This window comes from Rhinoderma darwinii, chromosome 1 (genome assembly GCF_050947455.1).
Source record: "Rhinoderma darwinii isolate aRhiDar2 chromosome 1, aRhiDar2.hap1, whole genome shotgun sequence".
Taxonomy (NCBI): Eukaryota; Metazoa; Chordata; class Amphibia; order Anura; family Rhinodermatidae; genus Rhinoderma; species Rhinoderma darwinii.
In genome coordinates this window covers 397,654,211-397,672,515 of record NC_134687.1, presented here as the reverse complement: position 1 = coordinate 397,672,515, position 18,305 = coordinate 397,654,211, and positions in this window count along the sequence as shown.

Sequence of the window (18,305 nt, the reverse complement as noted above, 5' to 3'; positions counted from 1 at the left end):
ACAGTCCAAATGGAATGACTTCGGCCGAGAGACATCCGGCGCCATTTTATTGTGGACCGGAAGCCGCGGCCGGACAGTAAGATGACTACTTCCAGTCGCGGCTTCCGGACATGTGTTCAGAAACGAGCGGAGGGAGCGGACGGACCAGAGGGAGCGGCGGCAGCGGCGGCGGCAGGAGCAGGAGCAGGTAAGTTATGTCTGTATATGTTCGTGTTTTAGTGTGTGATTACCACTGTATGTAAGCCTACTACACTGTGTATTCGCTCAAAAAATGGCGGCACACTGTGTAGGAGGTTTGAACATTCAATCCCCTCCTTTCTCCTGGCACTAGCCAGGATAAAGGAGGGGGGATTGTTTGAGCCCGCTAGAGCGAGTGTGTCTTCTCAAATTTTGCAGCATGAAGCAATGTGGTTGCTTTACCACATGCCAATGCTGCAAATTTGGGAATTGCTCCCTCTAGTGACCAGCACAGGGAAATGTTATAAATTAGAATCTAATTTATAATATTTCCTGACCTGTTGAAGAAATTAAAAAAATTAGAACAATGTCTAATCATGTATATACTAACTGTTCAACTAAAAAAAAATAAAAAAAAAATTCTAGCGACACATTCCCTTTAAGGTACAAACAAGCTTGGTCATGAAGGGGTTAAAAGAGGATGGAAACAGTCCTAGGAAACCTCAGAGTGTCCATCACGACTTTTCAGGAAATTTGGGGCACTTTTGATTTGCGACAAATCTTTTTAGACCAAATAAAATCTGACGACTGGTTAGATATAATCGGAACTAATTTAGGGAAATTTGTTCATCTCACTCCCAACATATACCTGACGGAAGGCTGCAACGTATCCCACTGTGTTGCATACAGTGATATACAGGGACTCTGGCCCTAGGGACAATCCTGAAGTCACTGCCCATATATCGAGAGCTCCAGCAATATAACTGTCCATATATGAACAGTTATGTCACTAGAGCTTCCTGCATGCATATGTTTAACATATAACTTTAATGGATGCCTAACAGTGGCATCCGGCACCCTTAGGCTTCCATGTTAAAAAACATATTGCACAGTATACATTTTTTTGCAAGGAGCCCTATGGACACGTTTATTGTGTACTTCAGGAGGATTACTGAAGTACAAGATAAACGTAGTTCATAACTGCGATGTGTAGAGGGCCTAACCATTGTTGATGATAAAAAAGGGTCTTAAGGTTCAGAATGCCAGATCAAAGTCAGGGCTGCTATCAGCACCAGGAAAACCAGGGCTAATGCCAGGGCCCGCATGGCTTGTGGGTTAATGGCAATATAGGCAATCATAACATGGTCTACTTATATCAAGCCAAGACAAAGCTAGAAAAGGGCCTACTATGATTCTGTCATCCAAGGGCTCACTTCCACCTGGAGTATACTGTCTAATCCCAGACTAAAGCTGCTCTTTTTAGGAAGAGACAACAAATTCAGGAGCAAAAGCAATGTGCAAAGCAAATTTGACAAAATGATTCATGTCTCTCCCTGAACAGTTTTCTTTAAATAGGAAGTAGAATTCCTCATTATTAGTTGTGAGCAGCAAGCATATTGAGAACTGAAGTCATTCAAAAAAAGCCACCATAATAAAAATGTCACACGTTAACTGTGACAGGCAAATTAAAAATTTGATGTAATTCATTGAGCTGAAAAAGAAGATATGTACAAATAATCTAAATTTGACAAATTGATTAGCTCATCAATAGTAAGGAATGTGAATTATAATTATACACTGATTCTTGTGTAACTGGCTATGTAACAGAGCAGTAAAGTATATTTGTGTGAGGGCAGTAAAAGGCTTATCTGTATCTGATGGCTTTGTTCTCATAATGAGATCATTAAAATGTGACTAATCTCTGGTCTCCTGCATTCAAGATACACAACGTACTCGGGACTAATACAAGTGCAGGAATTACACACTTTAGTTTGGTTTTTTTTCTTTTCGTTTTTTTTAAAAATGACTATCTACTTTACTTTTGGGAGACTTTGCAAAGCTGCAATGCTCCATATTAGTCTGGGTACAAGATTTATTATTTTTAATATGAAGCACCTTATTTTAGTGCATGTAGATGTCTTTGTATATAGAAATAAGGACAGATTAGGGTATGTTCACACGAGGGCGTCCGTTACGGCTGAAATTACGGGGATGTTTCAACCTGAAAACATCCCCGTAATTTCAGCCGTAACGGCATGTGCAGGCGCTTGAACGCCGGCGTCAATTACGGCCGTAATTAGCGCTGCTATTCATTGAAGTCAATGAGTAACGGCTCCAATTACGGCCAAAGAAGTGACAGGTCACTTCTTTGACGCGGGCGTCTATTTACGCGCCGTCATTTGACAGCGGCGCGTAAATATACGCCTCGTGTGAACAGACAAACGTCTGCCCATTGCTTTCAATGGGCAGATGTTTGTCAGCGCTATTGAGGCGCTATTTTCGGGTGTAATTCGGGGCAAAAACGCCCGATTTACGTCCGTAAATAGGCCGTGTGAACATACCCTTATAGTATATTTAGATTAAGTACTTCCTCTCTATTGTTAATAAAGTATAGAACAAATTGAAATACAGTTCCTTTATGAACCATGACCTGCTGGTTATACACTATTTCTGTTATTTCCATGCACATGTTGTACTTCAAAAACGCATGCCCTGACTCAAGTTATGCCATAAAGTTAATGAGGCAAAATATATGAAACTTTTAACAATTTATGCACTGCGAATATAATTTGATTTTAATGAAACAATATTCAGCTTAAAAACTGCACTGACTAGGTAAGATAACAAACTCGAAGATTTTAAGATGTTATACTGTTCGATTATACTGATTTGGATTATAAGGGCATGTTCACACGAGGGCGTCCGTAACGGCTGAAATTACGGGGATGTTTCAGCCTGAAAACATCCCCGTAATTTCAGCCGTAACGACATGTGCAGGCGCTTGAACGCCGCGTCCATTACGGACGTAATTGGCGCTACTATTCATTGAAGTCAATGAATAACGGCTCCAATTACGGCCAAAGAAGAGACAGGTCACTTCTTTGACGCGGGCGTCTATTTACGCGCCGTCATTTGACAGCGGCACGTAAATTACGCCTCGTGTGAACAGACAAACGTCTGCCCATTGCTTTCAATGGGCAGATGTTTGTCAGCGCTATTGAGGCGCTGTTTTCGGACGTAATTCGGGGCAAAAACGCCTGAATTACGTCCGTAATTAGTGCGTGTGAACATACCCTAAGGCAGCATCCAGTACAAACATGGAAAATATATCTATAATATGTTCAGTAAGAATATCATAGAAATTATCAATCCTGAGGTAAAAACAAGTGCTAGTATATTTGGCATTTTCAGAGTCAACGTATGGTGCTATTATATTCAGAAGCACAGTGTATGGAATGGTGCTTTTATATTCAGGGGCACAGTGTGTGGTGGCATATTCAGGGGTCACAATGTATGGTGCTATTATATTCAGAGACACAGTGTGTGGTACCATGAGGATTTTTTGTTCGTAAATAGGTGAGGATGTGCTACAAAAGCAAGGCGCTAAAATACTGGGAGGGTAGTTTCACATAATACAAACTTATATGGCAACTCTGCTGGTGCTGTCAATACATATATGTACTGAGCTTGGTGCTATATTTATGTACTGAGCTTGGTTCTAGTATTGTATGTATTGTCACAATCTGTGGGTATGTAGACCCACTGGGCCGCACCTCCATAGCGAAGTAGCGGCTAGCCAAACAACAGTCTATAAAGTCTATGCAAAGTCCTTAGTATAAGAGTACCTGTAAGAGTCCAGGCAGTAGCAGAGGCTTTGGCACAGATGGAACTTGATGTGGCAGATTACGCCAGACGTGGCGGATGATACCAGACGTGGTGTATTACAGCAGGTGTGGCAGGCGACACAACACTGGATACGGTACAGGAACAAACACAGCTCAGGATACACAAATCAGGATACGGGAACACTGGGAACAGGATACAACTAAGGGACCATTTGCTAAGACTAACATTGGAATACAACAACAACGCTCAGGCAAGGAGAGGAAGGGCAGAGCCCTTTTTTATAGGCCATGGTGATTTGAGGATAATTGGTAATAGTTTGCATGTGCACGTGCTGGCCCTTTAAAGCCATGAACGAGCGCACGTGTGCACACCCTTGAGGACACTTCAGAACAGAGCGGCCACATGTGCTGGCATCTCCGAGGAGGGAGACACTGGCAAGAAGACAGGGTCTGCAGTCGCTGCCGTCAGGGGCCGAGTAAAGGCAGCGGTCCGCGACCAGGCCGTTACATATATGTACTGAGATTTTTCTGGTGCTGTATATATTTAATGAGCTTATTTCTGGTGCTGTATATATGTACTGAACTTGGTTCTGGTGTTTTTATTTATGCACTGAGCTTGGTTCTGGTGTTGTATTTATGTACTGATCACACCCCTCACTACTCCCTTAAATATGTAAGCAACGAGAACACAGAAACACCTACTCAAACAAGCAGGAACTGATGTACACTTGCTCTTTCATTCTGGGACAAGTGTACTCTCTCACAATACAAAAAATAATAATATCACTGCAAAATGACCATACAGTGGTCAGATAATAGTTCTACCAGGTCCAGACTGGTAATCTGCCCTATTGGTCAGATTCCCAATGAGCTGAATCAGTCAGTTGGCCACCCGCCATGGGCGCGTAAGGGAGGATGGCCTTCTGCCACTCACCCCTTTACAGAGTTATCCATTGTCATCATGTCCATCTGATGGTGGGCCACACTTTCTGTGTCTGTCTGCATTTGACTGGCGGAGCGCAGTGGCAGTGTGAGGCAAGGCAGGGGTGGCATTAGCTTTGTCATTGGCAATGGTCCTTGTTGGAGTCCAGTGCACCATGATGCCGGCAATCTATCATGGAGGGCAAAGGGTACCTCTGCCTAAAGTGCAGGGAGGTCCGACTTTATGGAGCAGCGCTTATAAGTGCCATGACTTTGGAGGAGGCAGCAGATGGTGAGTTGTTTACTTTAGGGACAGCAGGCAGGCTAGGGGGACGAGCAGATTAAAGTGTGCCACTTGGAGGTACAGGAGCCTATGCTAAAGGATGGGCCCACCATAATTAAAGGCCAAATCAGTGCCTCACTTTGAATATCAGATCCAGTAGGGTGTACCCAATGGGTGCTAACAGGAGGTTTTAGAAGGGGCAATCAAGCATTTTTTTATTTTTTTTATTTTTTTATTGGATGTTATCTATTAAATTTATCCAATACATAACAGATGATGATACTTACCTTCCTAGGCTACTCTTTAGCTGTGGCGCATGCAACATCCTGACACTGACTGTGTTCGGACCCAGTGACCGGTGGTGCCCAGAGCTTAAAGTGTGACTTAACTTTCATTAAACTTTTGATATGTTATAGTTACATGTCAGAAAGTGTGATCAGTGGTGTCCAAGCAGTGAGACTCCCACCGATCACTAAAACAAAGCGGCAGAAGAACGCAGGTGAGTGCTGTGCTGCTTTCTTTCTTATTGGCTTTGCTCGGTAATCCTCGGTCAGCCCAGCGAGCAATTTACGGCCTCAATAGAAAGTCTATGGGTCCGTACACTGCTCGCTCTGCTTTTTTGAGGAAAGACGAGCAGAGCCAATCAGAAACAAATTTGGCACAGCGCTCAGCTTAGTGCATCTGCCACTTCATTTTAGTGATCAGTAGAGGTCTCAGCGCTCGGACCTCCACTGATCAAAACTTCTGACATGTCACTATGACATGTCAAAAGATTTATGAAAGTATAGTTTCACTTTAAAGAGGCTCTGTCACCAGATTTTGCAGCCCCTATCTGCTATTGCAGCAGATAGGCGCTGCAATGTAGATTACAGTAACGTTTTTATTTTTAAAAAACGAGCATTTTTGGCCAAGTTATGACCATTTTCGTATTTATGCAAATGAGGCTTGCAAAAGTACAACTGGGCGTGTTGAAAAGTAAAAGTACAACTGGGCGTGTATAATGTGCGTACATCGGGGCGTGTTTACTACTTTTACTAGCTGGGCGTTGTGTATAGAAGTGTCATCCACTTCTCTTCACAACGCCCAGCTTCTGGCAGTGCAGCACTGTGACGTCACTCACAGGTCCTGCATCGTGTCGGCACCAGAGGCTACAGATGATTCTGCAGCAGCATCGGCGTTTGCAGGTAAGTCGATGTAGCTACTTACCTGCAAATGCTGATGCTGCTGCAGAATCAAGTGTAGCCTCTGGTGCCGACACGATGCAGGACCTGTGAGTGACGTCACAGTGCTGCACTGCCAGAAGCTGGGCGTTGTGAAGAGAAGTGGATGACACTTCTATACACAACGCCCAGCTAGTAATAGTAGTAAACACGCCCCGATGTACGCACATAATACACGCCCAGTTGTACTTTTACTTTTCAACACGCCCAGTTGTACTTTTGCAAGCCTCATTTGCATAAATACGAAAATGGTCATAACTTGGCCAAAAATGCTCGTTTTTTAAAAATAAAAACGTTACTGTAATCTACATTGCAGCGCCGATCTGCTGCAATAGCAGATAGGGGCTGCAAAATCTGGTGACAGAGCCTCTTTAAGAAAAGTCTGGGAGCGAGGGGATATGAGGAGTGTCTGAGTCTGGTCTGGGTGTGAATAATTTTCTTTACATGGTCTGGGGTCTGAATATATTTTATGGTCTGGTCTGGGGTCTGAATTTATATATAGGTCTGGTCTGAGGTTTGAATCTATTTGTCTTACTTCAGAGGCTAGCTACAGAGATGACTGCAGAAGTGAGAGTTCAAAGATGTCTCAGGAAGACAGTCTTCAGTCATTAGGAGAAGCTGTTCTGTTATAACGATGTGCGCTAGATGGAGATGAAAAGGAAAGAGAGAATCTACAATCCGAGAAGACGTCACCTATGAGTCACTGGAATTATAGGGGAGCTGTCACCTCTCCTGACATTTCTGTTATTCTAAATCATTTTGTACATCTTTAGTAAGAACTCTGTGTGGTGATGTTCCTCTGTTATTTTTCCGGGAAATTTATGAATAAAGTCTGACCTACTTTTATGACGCAACTAACTGATTTTAACCATGGAGCTACAGCTGTCAATGACACTCAATAGTTAAACTAGTAAATAAACCAGTTATGCACAAAATGTCTTTGTGTAGTTCAGGCCTTTTTGACAACTGTGTGTTACCATTCCCTTTCTAATTAGGATGTGTCTCTACACAATCTAATAATGTCAGAAATGATTGAACACTGTCAGACTGTGTAAGACATGCCACTTTGATAAGGGGAATGGTAACAGCCAGTTATCAGTTTATTCATACATTTCTAGGAGGAATAACAGAGGAATGGCACAATACAGAGTTCCAAGAAAAGATGCTTCAGAATTGTTATGTCATGGGTAATACAAGTATTTTCTAGCAGACAAGTCGGGAGAGCTGATAGGTCCTCTCTTACTGTTATGTGTTCTGCCCAGGGCCGGCCTTAGGCTACAGGGTGCCCTGTGCGGAATTGCCCTTTAGTGCCCCCCCCACTTCATTTATCATTGTTATGTATCGTTGGCATTTGGTGCTTTTGCTTGTGCTTTTGTCACGCCGAAAAACGCGTCAAAAATGCTTGGTTTAAGCGTTCCATTGACATCAATGGTATAGCGTGCTGTTAGTGCATACGACACGTTTTGTTTAAAAATGTGTCGCGTAAAAAAAGAAGTGTCAGGTCAATTCTTTGACACATAAAACGCGCCGAAAATGCGCCAAAATCGCACCTAATTTCTATAGTCAATGGGCGTTCTGATTGAGCGGCAAAAAACGCGATGAATACGCGTCAAAACCGCCTGTAGTTTAAAAAGAACTTTACAAAAACACTAGTGTTTTTAAGGGTATGTGCATGCACAAAGTAAAAAAACGTCTCAAAATACGGAGCTGTGTTCAAGGGAAAACAGCCCCTTGTTTTACAGCCATTTTTTATTCAAAGTCACGTTTTCGCTGCGTTTTTAGAGCTGTTTTTCTATATAGTCTATGAAAAACGGCCACAAAAACGGTAGAAGATGTGACATGCACTTCTCTTTCGTATTTTTCTGTATTTTTTGCCCCGTAAATAAATCAGACCCCAGACCAGACCCCTACATTTATTCAGACCCAAGACAAGACCCCTAATTAATCAGACTCCAGACCAAATAAAGCACATCAAGAAACACAGCAACCAGGTTCCATCTACACTGGAAGGCTTCCATTTCTATAATCACCGGAGGCCTTTCCTGTCATGGATGACTTATGTTATGCACGTCCTCGTTGTTGCTCTGGCATTTGAGACAGTGAGTAATAATACCAAGTCATGCCGTTTCTTTTGCCTGCCTTTCTTTCCTATAACATCTAGTCCTGCCCTGAACAAATTATTTGTATGTTTATTTTTTTTCCATATCGTGACCATCTGCATTATTGATTTTTAGGTTTCCTAATGCCATGGTCTACAATATTGATATTGCTTTGGACAAAGTAATGCCACAGTCAGCAAGTGGCATCAAAATAACACAAACACATTGAGAGCTTTTCTATTTATAAACACTTTTTTTTGTAGCAGGTTCCATCACTGAAAATACAATAAAGAGTTTTTATTTGCCATTATTTAGGAATGTATCTTAAAGATTGCAGCTGTTCCTGTACAAAACACTGAAAACCATTTCCTATTTTAGTTCCTCTCACTCATGCCTACAGAGGAACTTTGAAAACACACAATCAATGCTCTATTTGCAAACAGACTCAATGATTTAACCCAATCACTAGCCATTTTCTTCAACGAATTATAGTAACCTTCAAAGTTTTGTACACTTTATCCTTTACTTATTGAAAATCCTATTTTTTTCATGTCTAGACTTTCATTTTTTTTGTCTGGTTCTGAAATTATTCTACCTTCGAAATATTAGAAATATTTTGCAAGGCAGGGACAATAATTTCCTTCTTTTTTTTTTTATAATTTGCTAGTCAAACTTTAATGTTATAAAAATCTTCAAAGTGGTGGACATAAGGCCTCATGCACACAACAGTAGTTTTCATCCATAATTACAGATCAGGTAATTACGGATGAAATCGCGGAACCATTAATTTCTATTGGCCACGGACATCTTTCCGTATAGTTACGGATGTGTGTCCGGGCCGTAGGATTGATCCGCAAAATATAGAACATGTCCTATTCTTGTCCTCATTTACGTCACGGACTAGCTCATAGAAGTCTATGGGCACTTCCGCAATTGCGGATGGCTGAGGATGTGCATCCATATTTGTGGACAGTAATAATCCTTACGGTCGTGTGCATGAGGCCTTACACATGATTAATCCCTCTGTTGAAATTAGATTAGGTGATAAAATTAAAACAATTAGTAGCAAAATTAGTAAGCTTTCAGACGCTGAATATAAGCATCCGTATTACAACTGCAACACTTGGATCTTCGCAGTTCAATTAAGCCAAACATAGATCACCATAGGATCTTCGTTTATCTGTGGGATCATATGTTACAGATGGTATTTTCGAAGTGAGGTTCCAGAATCAATAAACAGAAGTGTGGTCGTATAAATCCGAGGACAGGGCTGGCAGCGTTTATGTAACATGATAAGATAAATACAGGTTAGGATAGGCAACAATCCCAAAGAAACAGTCTTGGTTAAATTCAAATTAGCTAACAAGGATACGAAAAACTGTGCTGCTCAGGAAAGATCTGTCAGTTCTGAGCAGTTTTAAATAGTAAGGGGTGATCAGCCATAGGCTAAGCATCGCTCAGCTGAGACAAATCTGTACCTTTAAGATTTAGCAGAACTCATGTGTGCACTACTAAGGAGAGGCTGATGGGAGTGAGACAAAAAGAGGGACTGCGACCACACAGGTATTTGGACGGCATCTCGTTAGAATTATTGGCTCCAAAGTCGGTTCTGAATAAACCTTTGTGTATTGGGGTCCATTATTGTGTCAGAACATGGCAAACAAGAGTAAATGATAACTAGGGAAAACTAGAGTTAGGGAAACAAAGCAAAAAATAGCAGACAGGCACTTGGTCAAAGATATGCTAAAAAGTAATTCATATTTTATTTAATCCAATAAAAAAATAGAAACATATTTTATATGGTGATTCTGCACATAATTACATAAATACAAAAATAGAGTATAATACAAAGTCATTCCATATACAGTACTTCATAACTGTCAGGCCAAGTGAATAGAAATGTATAGTTATGTGCAAAATTTCAATAGAATAAATGTATTAAAAACATTCAATGCATCTAATTCTCATAAAGGACCTTAACAGTATTGGAGTCCGCAAATAGAGAGACCACAAAGAAGCTAATTTCCTCAAAAAATTCATATAGGTGGTGACTTGAGCACAAAAGACACTTTATACACATCATATGGCATAATGCCAATATAAAGATCCAAGTAGTTAAGAGTGGCACCCAGTGTCATTTGATAAAATAAAATATGAATGACTTTTTATCATATCTCTGACTGAGTGCCTTTTTTCCCTGTTTTCCTAATTTTCCCTAGTTGTCATTTATACAATATGAGGGGTGGCACCGTACCTATTGTATTGTGTCAGTAGATTCTCGCTCGAGATCATCTTTCCTTTTTAACCCTTTCATGCTGATAATCTGTAGATTCACGTCCTAGCCGCATATGCCCCGTGCAGCCAGGGCGTGAATCTACAGACCTCTGCTCCAGCCGGCAAAGAACTGTGAAAAACGCTCGGATGCCGGCTGTGTCAGTGTCCCCGGCTCCCTAGCAACCTGCTCACTGACAGCCGAACCGATTCGTAAGCATGTGATCACCATGATTAACCAATCATGGTGATTAGAGATGAGCGAACCGGGACAACCGAACCCGGTTTCGGTCCGAACTTCCGGTAAAGTTCGGTTCGCAGCGAATCCGAACTTCACCGGGTTCGGCCGAACCCGTTTTGACCGAACCCGGTCAAAAACATTATACAAATCGGGAGCCACTTATCTCTATCAATCACTGATAGAGAAAAGAGGCTGCTGATTAAAAATAAAATAAAAAGCATTTCATACGTACCCGGTCGTTGTCTTGTTGACGAGTCCCTCTTCTTCCTCCAGTCCGACCTTTTCTGACGCGGCAGCCTGTGATTGGCTGCAGAGGCCTCTGCAGCCTGTGATTGGCTGCAGAGGCCGCGGCAGCCTGTGATTGGCTGCAGCGCTCACAAGGCTGCATCGTCATCAAGGAATGTCGGGCCGGATGTCGAGAGGGACGCGTCACCAAGGCAACGGCCAGGAGACCGGACTGGAGGAAGCAGAAAGTTCTCGGTAAGTATGAACGTCTTTTTTTTTACAGGTACTGTGATCGGTAGTCACTGTCCAGGGTACTGAAACAGTTACTGCCGATCAGTTAACTCTTTCAGCACCCTGAACAGTGACTATTTAGTGTATGTGCACACACACTAATTACGTCCGTAAATGACGGACGTATTTCGGCCGCAAGTACCGGACCGAACACAATGCAGGGAGCCGGGCTCCTAGCATCATACTTATGTACGATGCTAGGAGTCCCTGCCTCTCTGCAGGACAACTGTCCCGTACTGTAATCATGTTTTCAGTACGGGACAGTAGTTCCACGGAGAGGCAGGGACTCCTAGCATCGTACATAAATATGATGCTAGGAGCCCGGCTCCCTGCAGGGTGTTCGGTCCGGTACTTGCGGCCGAAATACGTCCGTCAATTACGGACGTAATTAGTGTGTGTGCACATACCCTTACTGACGTCGCCTAGCAACGCTGCCGTAATGACGGGTGCACACATGTAGCCACCCATCATTACGGGGCCTCATGCACACGACCATAAAAACACCCGTTATCACGGGTCGTAATTACGACCCGAAATAGCGGGCCCATAGACTTCTGTTAGCCACGGGTACCTTCCCGTTTTCTCACGGGAAGGTGCCCGTGCCGTTAAAAAGATAGAACATGTTCTATTTTTTTATTTTACGGGCCGTGCTCGTAATTACGACTCGTAAGTACGAGCACGGCCGGCCGGCCACGGGCAGCTGGCCGCTTTTGCGAACCGTGCTGTCATTATAATTATAGCAGCACGGCCCGTAAAATAGAAAAATAGAACATGTTCTATTTTTTTAACGGCACGGGCACCTTCCCGTGAGAATACGGAAAGGTACCCGTGGGTAACAGAAGTCTATGAGCCCGTTATTGCGGGTCGTAATTACGACCCGCAATAACGGGTGTTTTTACGGTCGTGTGCATGATGGCAGCACGGCTCGGAAAAACGAACGGCTGCCCGTGCTCATCTCCTGAAATAATCTGTGCTGCCTTAAACTCTGTGGACAGGTCAGGATCCTGTTTCTTTTAAATGCTGCTAGGGAACCCGCTCGATCCACTATATAAGGCTACGCTACAGTGCAGCATTTAAAAGAAACAGGATCCTGACCTGTCCACAGAGTTTAAGGCAGCACAGAGTATTTCAGGAGATGAGCGTGCGGATCTTGTGCGTGGTGGTGACTTGCCAATCATGTGAACGTGTTATAGAGGACAGGAGTGGAGGAGATGTAACAGACTGAGCTACGTAATGGTAAGAACAGAGTTCACAGCAGCACAGAGTATTTCAGGAGAGGAGCGTGCAGATTCAGTGCTGCTGTGAACTCTGCTCTTACCATTACGTAGCTCAGTCTGTTACCTCTCCTCCACTCCTGTCCTCAATAACACCTTCACGTGATTGGCAAGTCACCACCCCGCACAAGATCCGCACGCTCATCTCCTGAAATACTCTGTGCTGCTGTGAACTCTGCTCTTACCATTACGTGGTGACTTGCCAATCATGTGAAGGTGTTCTGGAGGACAGGAGTGGAGGAGAGGTAACAGACTGAGAGCTACGTAATGGTAAGAGCAGAGTTCGCAGCAGCACTGAATCTGCACGCTCATCTCCTGAAATACTCTGTGCTGCCTTAAACTCTATGGACAGGTCAGGATCCTGTTTCTTTTAAATGCTGCACTGTAGCGCAGCCGTATATAGTGGATCGAGCGGGTTCCCCAGCAGCATTTAAAAGAAACAGTGTGTGTGTATGTGTGTTTGTGTATATATGTGTGTTTGGGTATGTGACTTTGTCTGTTTTTGTTTTTATATGTGTGTGTGTATATATGGGTGTGTTTGTGTATATGTGTTTTGTGTATATGTTTGTGTATATATGGGTGTATTTGTGTATATGTTTGTGTGTAGATGTTTGTGTGTGTTTTTGTATATGTGTATATGTGTGTATATGGGTGTGTGTTTGTGTGTATATATGGGTGTGTTTGTGTATATGTGTTTGTGTATATGTGTGTTTGGGTATGTGTGTTTTTGTTTGTATATGTGTTTGTGTATATGTGTTTGTGTATATGTGTTCGTGTATGTGTGTATAACTGTGTGTGTGTGTGTGTTTGGATATGTGTGTTTTTGTTTGTATATGTGTGAGTTCGTGTATATGTGTGTGTTTGTCTGTTTATGTGTGTGTGTATATCTTGTTGTGTTTGTGTATATATGTGTGTGTCTGTGTATGGTTGTTTGTTTGTGTGTGCGTGTATATATGTGTGTAGGTGAGTAGAAGTATTGGTATTGTTCACATTGATAACTGTTTTTTTATGTTGTTGCAGATTTTGATGTACCGATTGGACTACATCTACGATTCGTTGGACTACTGCGTAGATCTGCGTTTTTTCAAATTTTAATAAAATGGTTAACGAGGGTTTTGTTGGGGATTTCTTATTTCAATAAAAAAGAATTGTCTTTGTGTTTTTTTTTTCAAACTTTATTAGTGCCTAGATAATGGCAGTTGGCTGATTGACAGCGTCCATTATTAAGGCGGTACTTAGTGTTAGCCGGTGCAGAGGCTAGCACTAACCACCCATTATTACCCCGGTACCCACCACCACCAGGGGTGCCGGGAAGAGCTTGGTACGATCCAGTACCCGACCATCTGTTGTGATGGTCGGGTACTGGGGCGGCCGTAGGCTGGTATTATGAGGCTGGGAAGGGCCAAAATCAGTGGACCTTCCCACCCTTGTAATGCTAGGCTGCTGCTGCTGTGTTGTATCGGGCTGGTTATAAAAATGGGGGGGACCCCCACGTCGTTTTTTTTTTTGAATTTAACAAATTTAGCAATAGACGGGTCCCCCACATTTTTAATAACCAGCCATATACAAGGCCGCAGCAGTCTGGCATTACATGGGTGGGAAGGGCCACTGGTTTTGTCCATTCCCAGGCTAATAACACTGTGTTGTATGTGGCTGGTTATGATAAATTGGGTGGAACCCCATGTCTTTTTTAAAAAAAAAATGTAAATAAATAAATAATTTAAAAAAATGACGTGGGGTCCCCCCCACTTTTATAACCAGCCAGATACAACACAGCAGCAGCAGCCTAGCATTACAAGGGTGGGAAGGTCCACTGTTTTTGGCCCTTCCCAGCCTCATAATACCAGCCTGCGGCCGCCCCAGGGCCCGACCATCACAACAGATGGTCGGGTACTGGATCGTACCTGGCTCTTCCCGGCACCCCTGGTGGTTTTGGGTACCGGGGTAATAATGGTGGTTAGTGTTAGCCTCTGCACCGGCTAACACTAAGGGTATGTTCACACGGCCTATTTACGGACGTAATTCGGGCGTTTTTGCCCCGAATTACGTCTGAAAATAGCGCCTCAATAGCGCTGACAAACATCTGCCCATTGAAAGCAATGGGCAGACGTTTGTCTGTTCACACGAGGCGTATATTTACGCGCCGCTGTCAAATGACGGCGCGTAAATAGACGCCCGCGTAGAAGAAGTGACCTGTCACTTCTTTGGCCGTATTTGGAGCCGCTATTCATTGACTCCAATGAATAGCAGCGCTAATTACGGCCGTAATTGACGCGGCGTTCAAGCGCCTGCACATGCCGGTACGGCTGAATTTACGGGGATGTTTTCAGGCTGAAACATCCCCGTATTTCAGCCGTTACGGACCCCCGCCGTGTGAACATACCCTAAGCCTCGCATTAGTAATGGATGTTGTCACTCAGACAGCGGCCATTACTAAAGTGGTAATAATAAAATTTGAAAAGAAAAAGACAAAGATATAGATAAAATATTTTATTGAAATAAAGCACCCCCAACACAACCCTCATTAACCATTTTATTGTAGAAAAAAAACCGGCATCTAAGTAGTCCTCGAAACCGACGTAGTCCAAACACCAAACCTGTAAAAAAAAAAAAAATGAAATAAAACATGTCGTAGGCTTAGATTCAGTTTAATGTGTGATACTGACTGTTATACCATGTATAGAAGCCTGCCGCGAAGTTGACTTAGATACAGGGCGCCAGCAGACAGTATCATACATGGCCATACATACATATATACAAATATACATACATATATACAAACATACATACATATATACAAGCATGCACATATATACATGCAAATATACATACATGCAAACATACACACATATATACATGCAAACTATCATACATACATACATACAAACAAACATGCAAAGATACATACATACATATATACAAGCATGCACAAATATACATGCAAACATAAATACATGCAAACATAATTACATACATGCACATATATAAACATACATGCAAACATACATGCAAAAATAAAAACATGCAAACATACATACATGCACATATATACATACATACATGACAACATACATACAAACATACATGACAACATACATACATGCAAACATACATACATGCAAACATACATACACACATGCAAACATATATACATGCAAATATACATACAAACATGCACATGTATACATACATGCCAACATACATGCAAACATACATGCACATATATACATACATGACAACATACATACATGCAAATATACATACATACACACATGCACATATACACATACATGCCAACATACATGCACATATATACATACATGACAACATACATACATACATGACAACATACATACATATATATATATATATATACACACATGCAAATATACATACATTCATGCAAACATACATGCAAACATACATACATACATACATACAAATATACATACACACATGCACATATATACATACATGACAACATACATACATACATACATGACAACATACATGCAAAAATACATACATGCAAACATACATACATGCAAATATATACATGCAAATATACATACAAACATGCACATATATACATACATGCCAACATACATGCAAACATACATGCACAGATATACATACATACATACATACATACATGCCAAAAAATAATAATAATACGTTCATACTTACTTTCCTCCTGTCCGGCCTCCAGCGATGACGTTTCATTCATGTCGCCGCTGCAGCCTGTGATTGGCTGCAGAGGCGGTCACGTGGGATGAAGCGTCATCCTGACGTGCGTGACCGCCACTACAGCCTGTGATTGGCTGCAGCGGCGAAAGGGATGAAACGTCATCGCTGGAGGCCGGACAGGAGGAAAGTAAGTACGAACGTATAATTTTTATTTTTTTATTACATTTAAATGGTATTTTCCGCGCGCCGAGCATGTACTGTGAAGGTTGCTGAAAGAGTTAGTGCAGCCCATTAACTCTATCAGCACCCTGGACAGTAGCATGCTCGGCACACGTAAGTGACAGGTTCGGTCAGAACTAGTTCGGTCCGAACCGAACTTTTTTGTGAAATTCGGCGAACTAGCCGAACCGAACTTTTGATAAGTTCGCTCATCTCTAATGGTGATCTCTGAAAAGTTTGTTTTCAAACAAACTTTTCGCGCTTGTCATCTCATGTCAGCCTCCCTCACTCTGACACAGTGTTTTAGAGAGGAGACTGATCGTGAGAAGACAGAAGAAAAGTGAAAAATACATACATACACACATACAATTGTGTGTATGTATATATATATATATATATATATATATATATACAGGGTGGGCCATTTATATGGATACACCTAAATAAAATGGGAATGGTTGGTGATATTAACTTCCTGTTTGTGGCACATTAGTATATGGGAGGGGGGAAACTTTTCAAGCTGGGTGTTGACCATGGTGGCCATTTTGAAGTCGGCCATTTTGTATCCAACTTTAGTTTTTTCAATGGGAAGAGGGTCATGTGACACATCAAACTCATCGAGAATTTCACAAGAAAAGCAATGGTGTGCTTGGTTTTAACGTTACTTTATTCTTTCATGAGTTATTTACAAGTTTCTGACCACTTATAAAATGTGTTCAAAGTGCTGCCCATTGTGTTGGATTGTCAATGCAACCCTCTTCTTCCACTCTTCACACACTGATAGCAACACCGCAGAAGAAATTCCTCCCGATCTGACCCCCTTAGACTTTTATCTTTGAGGTCATCTGAAGGCAATTGTCTATGCTGTGAAGATACGAGATTTGCAGCAACTGAAACTACGGATACTGGAAGCCTGTGCTAGCATTTCTTCTGCGGTGTTGCTATCAGTGTGTGAAGAGTGGGAGAAGAGGGTTGCATTGACAATCCAACACAATGGGCAGCACTTTGAACACATTTTATAAGTGGTCAGAAACTTGTAAATAACTCATGAAAGAATAAAGTAACATTAAAACCAAGCACACCATTGTTTTTCTTGTGAAATTCTCGATAAGTTTGATGTGTCACATGACCCTCTTCCCATTAAAAAAAATAAAATTGGATACAAAATGGCCGACTTCAAAATGGCCGCCATGGTCAACACCCAGCTTGAAAAGTTTCCCCCCTCCCATATACTAATGTGCCACAAACAGGAAGTTAATATCCCCAACCATTCCCATTTTATTTAGGTGTATCCATATAAATGGCCCACCCTGTATACACATTTACGAAGTGTATAGAAACAATATACTTCGTATTCCCTGTGCCCCTTAGTGTTAGAATAGGCAGGCAGGAATAGTAGGTTAGTTAGCTTGATAACAAATTGTTAGTTAGTTAATTAGTTAGTTAGTTAGTTAGTTAGTTAGTTAGTTAGTTAGTTAGTTAGTTAGTTAGTTAGTTAGTTAGTTAGTTAGTTAGTTAATTCATACATTAACTATTTAGTGTAATTTAATAATTTTTTCACAATTAATTTATTTTAATTTGTTATGAGGCCTGATCTGTAGTGCGGTTTGGCGAGTATTTCATAATTCATTATACGTGAACAGTTAGACAAAAAGAGGTGTTGTTATCAATTATTAGCGTGAACTTAAAAAGTACAAAAAAAATTTGTAAACCAATAAGGATGTCACGCAAAAAGTATTCTGTGGAACAGGCTTATTCAATATTATGCATG